The sequence below is a fragment of the Hemicordylus capensis genome, chromosome 6 (genome assembly GCF_027244095.1).
Source record: "Hemicordylus capensis ecotype Gifberg chromosome 6, rHemCap1.1.pri, whole genome shotgun sequence".
Classification (NCBI taxonomy): domain Eukaryota; kingdom Metazoa; phylum Chordata; class Lepidosauria; order Squamata; family Cordylidae; genus Hemicordylus; species Hemicordylus capensis.
The window spans coordinates 49546962-49562154 of record NC_069662.1 but is presented as its reverse complement, the minus strand read 5'-3'; the positions used below and the strand labels follow the sequence as shown (position 1 = coordinate 49562154).

The window sequence follows — 15193 nt, the reverse complement described above, 5'->3', positions numbered from 1 at the left end:
GCACATGTGTCTGACCATGCAAGGCTTCACACAAACAAGACTATCAAAGCTGTTCCTCAGAAATCTCTGCATAGTATTTAAAGAGAATTATCAGAAGCAAGAGAAACTCTGCAAAATTAATGCATGACAAACATATCACATTACTTTCAGGTTATACACCAAAAAAAAGTCACTGGTCTGCTGGCCTGAAGAGTATCTATGTCACACAGTGTCTTGGACAATACCAATCCAGAAGAAACTTTTGCTCAGCTTTGAAGTAATAGCCTGTTACTGTTAACAATTAACAAATGAGTAGAAAAATCTCCCACTTAAATCCATCGCAACAAAAAACCCCACACACAAAAATTAGCGCCGTTTCTCCCCATTAAAGATGCTAGTAGAAAAATAAAATATATCTGTGCTACATCTAAAGGGTAAGATGTGTAGGGCTGTGTGCAGTCCATAATTTTGCAGTCTCAAATATTGTATTGTGCATAGCATTCTAATTCCTGAACAGCTCAGTTTTCATATTCTTAAAAAAAAACCCACAAGTTTATAGTCCTTATGGCTATGAAGACAGACTTGAAAGTAATGGGCACGGCCTAGTGAGATCTCAGAAGACCAATACAGGGGGAAACTAAAGAGGCCTTGAAATGGTGTGGGGCTGTGGTTTAATTGTCCTGCTTAGTTCTTGCCTCTCTCCAGGGCTTGCTAAAACAGAGTTATGCAAGATAAGGAAATAGTACACATGCCCTTAATTTGCATAATGTAGAACGCAATAATTCAGATTTATTGGTGCCAGATTTGGCCTTCCTTAGTGCAGAATATTAAAGATCTGTTTTAAAGGGCAAAATATACAGAGTTGTCAACTTCAAAAATAAAAAAGGTCCCTGCATTTGTTCCATTACCAATGGTTGACATCCTGACCAACAATAAACTAGTGCAACATGAGAAGTTTCTGGAGAGTTTTAGACCAAGGTACTAGATTTCTGAAGAGTTCTAGAGTAACCCTGCACTGATGCTTCTGAAGAGTTCTAGACTAACGCTGCACCAGTGCTAGCATTTATGTGTGGGGATTTCAATAACTTCCTCTTCATCTGCTACTAGCAACACAAAAGCAAGCTAGGAGCTTTCCCAGACAGCAGGCTTTACCGCGGGTTTTCTATGAGGCTTTACTGCAAAAGTTGCCACACACAAAAACCTGACACAAAAAAGGGATTTTTTTTCCACCCCAGATATAAATTGGGCTACACTCCAACAAGCGATTAAAACCCAAATTTATTTATTTATTTATTAAAACATTTTTATACCGCCCAAAACTTACGTCTCTGGGCAGTTTACAACAGAATACAAACAAAGAATTGTGTGTCAAGTGCTCCCTGATAGCTCCCAGGGACTTCAGGGTAAATCTGAACAATATGTGAATGCATACCTCTATTCTGGAGGAGATGTGAGCTAAAAGCCAGGCGTGAAAAATTTCCAGGTTTTTTTTTTTTTTTTTAGGTATATACACAACTCTCACTTTTTAAGTATATGATCTGAAAGAATCCAAACAGATGTTAGAATTATCTGACCAGTATTCCCTCTAACAGAGATTCTCTGATGTTGTTGACTACAACTCCCAGAATCCGTAGCTGCAATGGCTTTTGCTTGGGAGTTCTGGGAGCTGTAGTCAACAACATCTGGGAATTTCTGTTAGAGGGAACACTATATCTGAACAAACTTGAATTGGCTTTACACAGAACATGAATTAGGCCCTCTGTATATTTGGAAAAGCTTCAGGGCCTTTTCTTCACATGGATATTACTGTCACAACTGCCACAATTAACAGCCTCTTCATGGCAGCTATTCCATGTAGAAAGCAATTTCATGTTTACTAACCTACTGCAGGTTGGTCCCCAGTGCATACAAGTAGTTTACCCTCTACAATGTTCCTGGTGGCAGCTTATGACAACATGGAAACAAACCACATGTTGATGGGCAGTTTCAAGTCTGTCTTGGAGTTTTAAATGTTGACATATACACACACATAGACCATCCATGGAAGGATGCAAAAGAGGAGGGGCATGGACCAAAACACATACCTGCTAAATGGGCAAAACGGCACTTTTAACATTATGGCGTCTCATTTAGCAGAGGAAAAGCAATCTATTAATCCTCACATAGTGTCCTTCCCTACTGGGGTCTTCATTGTGTTTATTTTTACATTGTGAGCCTCTTTGGAAAAGGAAACCATGTTCTCATTCCTCTTCCTATGTAAATAGCACTTGGATAATTTTGTTGTTGTTGTTGATAAGTGATAAGTATCAGCAGCAGCAGCAAAGGGGTTACATAAAGGAACCACACTTGGGATATTATTTCTAAAAGAACTGCTGTGTTTGTCTAAAGACAGACCAGCAAGACCCGACTTTCTGATTTGACAGTTATTTCAATTAAGCATGTTCATTGATGGTGAATGCAATAAATGTCTCTTCTCCTCCTAGAATTCCTGAAAAGGTTGTATTCTCAATTTTAATACACACAGCATTTCTCGGAGAGTCTTAGTGAATGCAGTTGAAACCTATTACCTTCAGAATATTATGCATCTATAGAGAAAAAGTTTAGCACTTTATATTTTGTGTAATTTCCCCTGTGCTATCCAGTGTTCTAGCTTAAATATATATATTATAGGAGATTTATTAAAATTGGACATGGTTGAAACAGAGTTGGGTGTTTCTTTTCATTTGCTGATGTTAACTCTGCTTGTCATTTTACGGAATGCTTTTAACTGGCTTAAATGCCTTTATCAGTCTTATCCTCCCAGCAACTCTAAGGTAGGCCAATGTTATTCCCATTTTACAGGTGAGATCAGAGCATGAGAAATAGGACCTTGTCCATGCCCATCCAATGAATCCTTAACAGGCACAGGATCTACATATGGCTCTTTCACACCCAGTGCCAACTCTCTATCCACTTGAGTATAGTAGTTCTCATTTCCACAAAAGGGAGAAGAGACAAGATTGAATAGTATGACTTCTATTTGTTCTGGGAGATGAAAATTATGTAAATTACATGTTATTTCCATGGAAATCACAATCATTTCCAGTTATCAGTTGTATTCTGAAGGGGAAAGGTGCAAATTATGCACGCTTCCTTTATAACCACCACACAACTATCACATTTTGCACCTGGGTTATCTGTACATAAGTGCAAAAGAAGGAACTCTCAAAACTCTTGCCCTCAAATGCATTTGCAAACTCTTGATGGAGTGTGTGCACAGTGGCACCCATTGAATAGCTAAGAGTAGTTATAGCATTTCTATTATATCTGAGAATTCTGTATTCCTACCGCTTAGATTAGCCTGCACCATAACTGGAATTGGCACAGAGCTAGAAATGTGACAATCTTGCTAGATCTTCTTATAGTGCATAGTACTGGGTTTGACTGCTTATGTAGGTTATGAAAATACTGCCTTTAGCACATGCCCCCTGCTTCCCCCAGCCCCACAAGTGTATTTCTTCAAGAACCAACATTCTGTTTAATAAATAGGGGAGGCATGGTGAAGAAACTAACATTCTATCAGCTAGGGAGGGGGCCCCTGAAAAAGCAAATGTTCTGTTTAGATAAGGGACAGACTGTGAGCTGAGCATGGATATATATGGATTTGGTTACAGGGTGGTGTTTTAAAACAGGCTTCCTATTTTATAAAGCAGGGCTGCTCAATTTCCTGCAAATGTTTGCCTACAGCTCCCATAATCCCTGGCTATTGGCCACTGTGGCTGGGGATGATGGTAGTTGTAGTCCAAAAACAGCTGGAGAGCCAAAGTTGAGCAACCCTGCTAAAAAGGAAAGAAAGGGTGTTCTGGTAAGCAACATGAGGTAGATGAGAAAGAATAGGGAGAACCATTATGGACTATAGTGGGAGAAAAAGTAGATAAAATAATGTCTTATTTTCCAGGCCAAAATAGTACCTTGCATCACAGAGCAGTGGTTCCCAACCTGAAGACCTCCAGATGTTGCTCAACTACAACTCCCATCAGCCCCAGCTACAATTTATTGTGGCTGGGGATGATGGGAGTTTAGCAATGTCTTGAGGCTCCCAGGCTGGGAACCACTGACTTAGAAATCTCAGCTATAAATCATTTAGCTATGTGTGTGTGCTTAATTCAAACACACAAAGAAACAGAGCAACACAAACTTCAGTGCAGAGTTAAGGGGTTAGTTTGGACAAAAGCAAAGTAATGCAAAACTGAGCATTTATTATCCACATTAGGCAGTAAAGGGTTGCCAGGTTACATACTGGAACTTCTCTACCTTTACATTCACTGTCTCCTGCCTGGTTTCCCCCTGGTCCTTTCATTCAAGCTAACACCTCCTTGCACAGTTTATCTGGAATATACCAGACAAGAGAGAGAGGAAAACAAAGAGCCCCAAGTTGCAGCTTTGTCTCTGGAATCAATGGTTAATTTCAAGTGAACCTCCAGATTGCAAGATGAAGACCTGCTAGATTCCATGGTTGCCTTCTCTTTCCACTGTGATATGTACTTAAATTAATTGCTGGTCAATGGACCAAGTAAAGATGATTGATTGAACTTAAATTGAGAATTCCTACCAGGCCACCACCACCTTAAGTGGCACAGTGGGGAAATGCTTGAATAACAAGCAGAAGGTTGCCAGTTGGGAAACATCTATATCGGGAAGCAGCGATATAGGAAGATGCTGAAAGGCATCATCTCATACTGGTAAACCCCTCCTATATTCTACCAAAGAAAACTAAAGGGCTCTGTGGGCACCAGGAGTCAAAATCGACCTGACATCACACTTTACCAGGCCACCATGTGACATGTGGAAATAAATGTATACAAGCCGACCCCACACAGAACATTTGTGCGCTCTTTGGGGCCAGCTACCTCTCCCCACCCCGCCCAGTCTCCGGCGGGGCCGAGTGCCACCGCCTGTCGGGCCTGCCGAGAGCCACTTGCCAGTCTTTGCAGCCAGCCGCCCACCCCCACCCCCAGTATCGAGGCCCGCCACCGCTGCTGCCTCCTCGCCCCTCGGCCGGTCCTCCTCCTCGCTCCTCGCCCCACCTGTTGCTGCCAGGCCGGGCCCACCAGCGGCCCTGGCCCACGCTGCGGCCAATTGTCCTCTCTCCTGGGTGCCCCAGCCAATCAGGCGCCTCCGCAGCCCAGCCAATCAGTTGGGCTGCCGGGACGCATTTTGGAAGGCACACCTAGGAGAAATATAAATGTATATATTTAATTTGGCTAAACTCCACATACAACTACTAAATGCTATGCTGTGCAACAATAGAAGTGTACATACTTATATTAAGGATGGGCACCTTTAAACTCGCAGTATTTTGAGGTTGTTTGTTTTTCGCCAGAACCTTGGAAGATACCAGCACACACAGAGGTGCACCTAGGTAATTTTGGAGCCTAGACGTAAAGGCCTTTGGAGGCCCCTCTGCAACTGGAGGGCCCCCCCCACAATTTAAACATCACCCCCCTACACACATATTCCCATCCCTCATATTTCTTTCCCCACTCTGTCTCTAAATCACCCAGCACAGGTCAAAATCACACTCGGCTGCCTGGCACAGTGCCGGCCAGCAGCAACCACACCACCCAGGACAGACTAAAGAGGATTTGGGAGCCCCCAGGAGGTAAGAGCACCACTGAGTACACAACTGTGGCTTGGAAAGGCAGAGCCAGGCACAAAATGATGGCTTGGGGAGGTGGAGCCAGTTGCAAAATGGCAGCTTCTACAAACATGTACACCAACAGAATAAGAAATTTTAACAGCAAAACCTGTGAATTCCAAGAGAATTTTGCTGCAGGACATGAGCAGGGCAAGATACTGCTTTGTGAGAGAAAAAAGAGAAAGTAAAAGCCACCCTGAACACTCAAAGAGAGAGAGAGATTAAAATATCCCCTTAGCCAGCCAATCAAATCTAAAGTATTGGATGGAAGGGAAGGGTAGGTGACGCAAATTCAAAAACCTGGGGAGCTACTTCAGATAATCCCAGGAGCTTCCAGTAGTTCCCAAGCTACCTAGTCCCCACGCCTGATTTATAGAATCTTAATGTGAAAAGTGTTGCTCAAGCAGCCAAATCCTATGCATGTTTATTTGAAAGTTCCATCAGTCACAATCTGACAAAAAGTTAAGCATGCATGGATCTGAAAGTGTTTAAGCTAGTACTACAACATTTACAGCACAAGCCTATACATGTCTACTCAGAAGTAAATCCGATTAAAATCACAACGAGTTCAGTCAGTGGGGCTTACTCCCACATAAAAGTGTGTCTGAGATTGGTTAATAAAATAAAACCTTTCACTCAATTAAAAAAATATGTCCACAATCAGGCAGCAAGGGTTCCCCTCCCCACTTAGCTATTTTAAAAACAAATACTTACAAGAACTGGGCATATCAGGTATCATTGTAGAAGGCACATTCCCTTTTCCCAGCACATAAAAGGCACCCCTTCTAAAATTCTGGCTACTTACATGATTTTTTTTAAAAATGTACTGCTTGCTACAACACATGTGTCCATGCTAAAAACAGAAAAGGCATTTTTTTCTTAACTATTGTTGTTTCAAAGGCAAATTTATGGGGATTTCTTTAATTACTATTTCATACTTGTCAGCATGTCCCTACTTTCCCATTCAGGTTAATGGGAAAATAAGGAACATGTTGGCAGATATGCTATTTATTAGGACTTGCATTCAGCAACTAAGATTTCTTTAATCAGATTACAGATTTAAACTTTTATCAGTTTAAAGTATGCCTAACTACCAAAGAGAACCACAAGACTCTGTGGGCGCCAGGAGTGGAAATTGACTTGACGGTACACTTTAATTCTATGCTGGCCAGTGAGATGTTGCTCTCACAAACAGCAGATGAGGTGGCAAAGCTGTGTCTGCACAATCACCCCAAACTGCAGATAGGAGCCCCTATCATTAAATGCTCTTCCACCACCATTTCCAAAACAGAGGAAAAGCTAGTTAGCCACTTGGGGAGAAGGACAGGTTAGCAGTTCTCTCACCGACATTAGTTTTCTATGGGAAGGGATTTATCTGCACAGAAGAGACCATCTACAGTCTGAAGTGGTACAGTCCAGTCACAGTTTTGCCACTTCATCTGCTATTCAAGAGAACTAGGACTAAGTGCAGTTTATTAGGAAGCAGACGTAACAGTTCAATCCACCATACCCCAAGAAGGTAGCTTGTTCACTCATATCCTAAAAGTGGTGAAAAATAATTTTTACTATTGTTCATTGCCATGTATCAACAAGTGTATATTTGATCATAATACAGAGCTCTGTGGGATTACCCACATCCTGCCCTACAAGGCAGTATAACTGCTGTAAGACAACCAACTACATAATCCTATCTGTATTTACTCATAAGTTCAGAGAGGCCATTTCCCAAGCATGCATTCACTGGATTACAAACCAAAAAGTAAATGTCTTGAAAAAGATACAACATATGTAAAAGGTGATCAATTTTGCTGTTTATTTTTTCTCCTGCAGTCGCTTCTGCGGATGGCATAGAATGCACATGCTTTCCGGCTACAGAAAGATTTTGCTTGTACCGCCTTAAGCAGGCTTAATAATAGAGAGACCATCGCCTTAACCGATTTGTTTGCATATCATATATCGCAGCAACGTAATGGTGTTGCTTAACACCGCGCAGACTGCACAGTTTCAGGCAGCCACAAGGCGGCACAACGGGCGCTCGAACTCCTCCCATCCCTTCTCCTAATACGCAGCCGCGAGCTAGCCCGTCACGTTAGCAGCAGCCATTCCGCAAGTAAAGGGGTGGGGAGTGAGAGGCACAATGCAGTCGCTGCACGTCCTGCTGGGAAATGTAGTCGCCTTTTTAAACCACGTGATTCGGTAAAGCGTCAGTAGTTTGCACAAGCTCTATCGCCACCGCCAGGCCAAGCGCTTCAGCTCATCACGCACGTACAGAGCAGGGGCTCTTAAAATGTCGTCTGGCTCAAGCCCTCCAAGCCTCCGCGGTGGAGTCGCGTTATTAAAATAACTGTGGCCTGGAAATACTTTAGTCAACGAAAGTTTCTCTATCCCAAAAGGCATCGGGGACAAATAGGAATAGCTACTTAAAGAATAGTTTCAGTTTTTAATCATGGACTGACCACTTCAGTTAATAAAACCAGGGATTACTGAATGTCTATGTCTTTTAGCAGGTACAGTATATAAACATACATTTGTAAATTCTTACTGAAGGCTCCTCTGCCCACCAGTATTCTTACTAATTTAATATTGTACTTGCTTGTTTTCTTTGCTAAAAATACAATGCTTTAAAATTAAAATTCTAAATTTAAAAAATGAATTCAGACCACAACCAAAATTAACATTAAAAATAGACAGTTGATGCAGTCCCCATAGAAAATGTTTTTAGAAAGAAAGAAAAAAGCATTAAAAGCAATGGAAAGTTTTCACAGTAAAGGAGGGCTGTGTGTGTCCAGGGCTTGCTCTCTCCATTCATAACTTAAGCTGCATTTACACTTACATTTTTAAGGGACATTTAATACTATTCAGAAATCTACCATTTTTATCAATGCACTTTACCACCATTCACAAGTTATGCTTTCCCACATGAAATAACACAGCCAGAGAGCATAGAAGACCACACTCCAGTGCTGGGCTACCTCCAGATGTTGCTGGTTCCTCCCCTTGCAACTCAACTGAGATGCAATTATTATTATTATTATTTTTACCCAATTAGTATTATTATTATTTTTTCTATCCCAAATACTTCATTGGTGTCATTCTGATAAGGTGTCTGTTAAAATTCCATACAGTTAATTATAGGGTTTACATTTTACTTTCAAACTAAACTAGCAGAAGGGAAGAGAGACACACACCATTCCATAGCAATATTTCATTCATGGTTTTGAAAGTATGTGTATCTGCTCCATCCCATCTTCCAATGGCAATCCCTCTTTCATGTGCTATGCAGCTCTTGGGAGTAAAAAAACAAAACACCTTTCCTACTTCACCTCACCCACTGACTGAGAGGAACATCTTACCAATCTAACTTTGGCTATCGACCCCTCTCTCTCTCTCTCTCTCTATATATATATATACACACACACACACACACACACACAGAGGGTTGCTCCATGGCGGGTGGTCATGCAGAAACTCCCCTCTGCAGAGCTGAGGCAATCCCTTTAATTTTGGCCAGATGCCAAGGTTCTGTAGATGACTAATGGTTTCTTATGGGGGAATGGGTGCAAAGAGAGAGTGTAAGAGAACCCAAAAGAACTGAGAGAGGTTTCCAGGGCTGTAGTCACTCTTTGCAACTGGAAAAAAAAGCATAGCTAAGGGAAGTTTTGTGTTTTTGCTTTTAATTTTCCCTGTTTGGTTTCCTGCAGAAAGGAGCAACATAAGATGGGAAAGGGAATCAATAAGGGAATCAAAACATTAAACACACAAATGAGGAAAAAAACAAAAACAGGAACAAGTTTGGCGAGTGGGGAAGGAATGGTGGGTTTGCCCTATGGATGGCACTATCTCTCTGGTTTTTGTTGTTTAGGTCAGGGGTGGGGTGGGGTGGGGTAGGGTGGAGGAGAACTTCTTAGGTAATTTTATTGGCACAGCCAGGTTGCATTCCAAACTTTGGATGGTTCTTTCCCTGATCTCTTTCTCTCTGTGTGAGAGAGAGTGTGTTAAAAAGCAGAGGAAGAAATTAAGTCACCCAGGAGTGGCTCTAGAAACTCCTAGAAGTTTTACAGCTGGTAATGTTTGTTAATAAATATCAGATAAATGCCTGTAAAATGGGGGAAGGAGGAGCTTTTCCCCAAACATGTACAACTTTACTGGAAGGGCGGGGGGAGCAAAGATGCATATCTGTTCAAAGGTGATAAAACCACACACACACACACACAAGTTGAAATTCAGTTTAAATACACTTTCCTGCATGGTCATCCCTCCCAACTTTAAATTAATTTATCTGCTGTCTACTTTTTATTGTGGCACAGAAATAGGAAATAAGTCAGCACTAGAAATTGAATGCACACAACTTGTTGGAAAGTACATTAACTCAAAGTAAATCTTTCTGTCCTGCCTGTGAATGCCATGGTGCTTATTTGTCCAATGACAGCACTTGACCAATGTGTGTCCTACTAACATTAATCTTACAAATAAAATTACCTTGCTTCTTTCAAGAGTGTACTGGCCCAGTACCTTTAACACCACCAGCTTATTTGTTTAAAGGGGATAGGCCCCTCCCTTGAGACAGAAACAAACATTAGCTCAAGCAAAGGCTGTTGAATGTTCTCTGTGTACACTCAGACAGCTATGCATAAGCATTATTTTCATTGTGAAACTATTTACAAACATCTACCTTGCTTTAGCAATTGCAGCCATTTATTTATCTGTTTGAGGAGCAGAGTCGAATCCACTGGAAGTGATTGTAGCCAATACAGTACTTCAAATGTCGGTCTTCATAACACACTCTGCTGTTTGCATATCACTTGTTTTACTTTTCTGTGCTAATATTTCAGTTCTTGCCTTCTAAAATATATGAATATTTCAACTGGTTTTGTAATATTACTTTAAATGGGGGGGCGGGGTGTCTAGAAATCAAGCTACAGATTTCTATCTGAAATGCCAGATCTGTAAGATACATATTTTCCCCTTGTTATGCATGAGTAGTACCATAACTGTCACAAGATAAAAGTAGCCAGTAATACATTGTATTATTAGGTAAAAGATATAAAAGCCTTTTGAGTGAACAAAGTATAATAATCTCTAAATAATCTTTCCTATTTCTTAAACTGGGTATAACCTACAATTACCAAATTGCTTTTCAAAATATGGGACTCTGAACACAGATCAATTAATTTATGAAGAGATAAAGTTTGGGTTTCTGCCACAGAAACTCTGTCCACTAAATACAAAGTGGGACAGGCTGTGGAGAGAAGTGCACATGGTTGGAGGCACTAATGCAAAGGCCACAAATCCCTTCTCCACTTATACAGGACACGGAAAGATTCTAGGTGTCTAGAAAACACCTTCTGTAACAGTTAGCTGGGTTTATCAGGCCAGTGATTCTTTGATCTGATCTTGCTGAAAGGAAGTAATCCAGATCAATTAAGGTCACCAGTTTTCAATGCTAACTTCAGTAAGATGTGGATTTCATCCCAAGTGACCTATCTACCTAAACTTGGTAGAAGATATTACCCAAGTGGGAAATATCATCAAGAACAGACAGGCTATATTTTATTTTCCTGTTAAATAACTATAGTGGTGACTGGAAAAACACACTACAAAAGAATGGACATTGCCTCTTTAGCAGGAAATATTACAGCAAATATATTCAAATCCCACTTCCCTTCAGTCAACAGACTTGATGGGCTGATCCCAATGAAAACTGAGCACTTGCTGAAAAATAATTTACTATTGAAAAAGTGGAGAAACATCAAAATCTTACCTTGTTGTACACCGTGGCAGAATCCATAGTGTCGAAATAGTTGACAAGCAAAGAGCACTGTGAAGAGGCGCTTCTGTTCTAGCCAAGTTCTTCTTTTCTTATTCTCTGCAACTCTTATTTTGAGAAAGAAGAAATCTGGCCTCTGCAACAGAAGACTCTAAGTAAGTGACAATAAACAGAAATAAGGCATACATGACAAGACTACCTTCATGTGGTTTGGAAAGAATGGGAAAGTGGACAAAATTGGTGAAAGTGAGCAGGAATACATACAGAATACTGGCAAAATATTATAGAGTCCTAGCAGAACATTTCTCCCTAGCTTTGCAAACAAAATTTGGTGGGGGGAGGGATTGCCCACTACTGCCCTTGTTAGCTAGCCTCTGCTGTTCTGCTATCCAGAAAACCAATCCCCACTGTTTTAAACCAGACTGATAAGGGTTGTGTGAAATTAATGTTCTGATGCTTCCAGTCCAGAAGCACAGCAAATTCTATATGACAGTTGTGCAGGCAGCTCTCCCCATCTTCCTCTTGCATTAAACCTGCAAGCAGGAAGCTAGAATGCACTTACCATTTGCCCTGATTCTGCTATCTATGGGACAATTGTTACTCACACGTGGGAAACTGGATATTTGACCTCACAGAATTACTGTTTTGTTTAGGACATTGGTATAACATTATCAGAGTACAGGGAAGCATTTAATTTATTTCTGAATTAAAAATAATTATTTTCTTTAACTAACAGAAAAACAGAGGCACTGTTCCAGAACATCACATCACATCGCTGCAGCCTCACATCCACAGTACCTAGGCAATAAGCTTGGGGTGCACAGAAATCCCTATAGAGCAATATACAGAGGTTGCATATGCGCAACAGGCTACTGCATATCTTATGCATCAGGTGTGCAGAAATCAGTTTTTACACACATATTGTACTGGCTCAAGGGAAGAAGTGGGTAAAGTCTGCCCTGCTGAGTTAAAATAAAGGATGGCACACACTTAAAAAACATCATGTACCTTTTAAGCTAAGTTGTGGAATCTAGGACTGTTCCAAGCATTTGTTGCTTGACCACAGAGCCCGGCACTGGACCCATTTTGTATCCCAGTTCCATAAAATCCACTTCAAGTTTATTCCTGTTCCTGCCCTCTCTTACCAATTCTGTTTTCTGTTAGTTCCTGCTACTACCCTTATATATTTATTGAAGTTGCAAGCTTTAATAAAACACTTTAAAATAATGTATATCCTTTCTTTTAAAAATGTTCTATTTTCCATTTAGTTTGCTTTTAAGTAATGGCATTAATCAACTGGAGTTTTAGTTGCTAATCAATTTTTTTTCTCTGTCAGCATGGCTGCCAACTAGCAAAAGCTAAGCTTTTTTGAAGTACCTGCTGCCACATAGCCTGCACAGAGTCACCAGCTTCTCCCCCCAATAAAACTATATTTTTTCTTTCCAGATTGTATCCTAAGCTACCAGAGAGTTTGCCCTTCAGAGCAAAATTACTGTTTTTCATATCATAAAATATAGGCAGCTGAAAGGGAGTGCTCAACTGAAATCAGTGTCAAAATGACTTTTCAACCTGAATCTCACACAATTCTGATGGAGCTTTGACTATGGACCACAATCTTTTGCCCTGGTGTGTGAATACAGTCAGAGGCATTCTAAATGCTCAAATTTATTTATTTATATTTAAAGTGAAATACTAATTCTGATACTTAAGACTATATTTCTCAAACAGGTTTTCGATTATGTAAATACAGTTAAAACAAAACCATTAATTTATTCAGCTGCAGATATTAAATTAGGTCATCTCTTAAGAAAGTTAGTCATAACTAAGCATCTTTTAAGTCTTTAATTGGTTGACAGCCTTAATATTTATATCCCCTGTAAATTTTGTAGCTGTTTTTCCTTCTATGAGGATGAAAAGGCAAAATGGAATTTTGTAACAGACAGGAGTGTCTGTGTGTGATCATTATGTTTCCTTGCTAAAAAATAAAAAAAGAGCAAACCAAAAATCTTAGCACCTGACTGGAAAACTTCAAGGTATTAGTTACCCTGACAAAGCAACTGGTTGAGCTGTGGCTTCTCCTTCATTGTTACAAAGTTCATTTCTGCCAGGAAGAGATCTGTGGCAAAGGGAGGAATATAGGGACATAGCTCCCCTGTCCCCCTCCCAAATAATAGTTTCTTTTGTATAAATTAGTCTTTTTAGTTTCTTAGTCTGGTTTTACCTTACACACATGGTATTTTTAAGTTTTCAGTATCAGCTGGTACTTACTTATTGAACAGTCACTATTTGTAGAGTACATATTTAAGTGTTTTTAAATACTTCTCACTGTACATGAACATGCCCTCCAAAACAGAATCAATGCATTTTTAACAACACAATGATGTGCCACTAAAAGCACAGTAAGTGTAACTTCACTTACAATTAAAGCTGTCAGATTTCCCTCTTTTTAATGGGGTTATGCCATTATTCCAGAACACCACAAACCTATAGAACAAGTTGACCAATTCTACTTTCATGGTTCATCATGGACGTTTCCTTGTTCCTCATAAGGAATCAGTTTCCAAGTATCCCTTATTGGTGAATTTTCCATATAGTAATCACATTTGAAATTCCCTTTGAAAACCATTCTAGATCATTTCTACACAACTGCTACTACTACAAAAAGGAAATCCCAGCTCCCCGACATGCTGTAGCTCCAGCATCACTACTTCGGTTCTAAAAGGAGAGGCCCAAAACTGTCTGAAAACCACACCCTCTGACCCCGAGCCCCGTCCCTAGTCCGCAGAACTGTGTGAGAAAGGCTCAGTGAAAATGGAAGTTTAGTTTGCATATGCACAAGGGCACTTACAATAAAGCTCCCAATTTTCCAGGACTGTGCTGGAGCGAGGGGCAAAGCCCTGGCTCAAACTAAGCCTGGCCCAGCCCACAAGGAAACGGTGGCCACAAGCAGCATTGCTACTGGGAGGAAGCTCACAGCAGAGACCCTCTGCCACCTAGAAATCCTCCGACCCCTACCCATAGGCCGGCACGCGGCAATTCCTAATATCTGGCCTATTTGACTAGGCATCACCATCCATTACGTATGTGTACATATTATGTACATACACATACACACATGCTCTACGTGGATGGACCGACGGATCGTTGGGCAGAGGCTGATCTTATTGTCTGCGATTTGCATTTAAATGCGTAAAACTTCCCAAGTCCCTAACCCTCGCATTATTGCACAATCTAAACTCACTTTTTTGGAGGGGCTGTACCATACCAACCATGCCACCCTTCCCACAACTCCCCTTTTTTCTCCTCCCCCGCCCCGCCACCCCGGCCTGTCCAGACTACCTCTGTAAGAGCAGGCAGTTCGAAGGGCTCGGCTCGCTGCGCACTCCCTCCCCATTTTCCTTCCACTCGCTCAAAGTTGCGAGAACGGGGCTCCTAGCTACTTGGCCTGCGGTCTATTGCAGGAGCGGAGTGTGCATGTCTGTGATAAGAGGGGGGTCCCCCTTCCCAGCTACGCTCCTCTTCCTTCTCCACCCGGTAGCATGCATCTGCAACGTCACGCCCCCACCCCTTTCCCTTTGCATCTTCACCTACCTCCGCCCATTCACCCCTCTGTGTACCCCCTTCTTGATTTTTGCTCCCTCGAATTTGCACCAGCTTTTGAAGCTGCTCTCATACCCCCAACACCTACCTGCACAGCTCAACCAGCCTTGAAGTGGGGGTGGGAAGTCTTCCGCCCTCCCCCACTCTCATTGGGTAAAGGGAAAACACAG

At 41.3% G+C, this 15193-nt stretch overlaps 1 protein-coding gene across 3 annotated transcripts in view; it reads right to left on the bottom strand.

Annotated features, from left to right (window-relative positions):
* KANSL1 (KAT8 regulatory NSL complex subunit 1) overlaps positions 1–15126 on the bottom strand; it is a 232729-nt gene extending 217603 nt beyond the window's left edge. The window contains exons 1-2 of one of the 3 annotated variants that reach the window (XM_053263249.1): positions 15112–15126; positions 11418–11559 (exon numbers count right to left, since the gene is read on the bottom strand). The gene's annotated coding sequence lies outside the window, so the exon portion shown is untranslated. Of the gene's footprint in view, positions 1–11417; positions 11560–13842; positions 14720–15014; positions 15080–15111 lie in introns of those variants that run through there. The other 2 variants (XM_053263248.1, XM_053263247.1) reach the window with 2 other exon arrangements.
* Between the last annotated feature and the right edge of the window lie 67 nt (positions 15127–15193).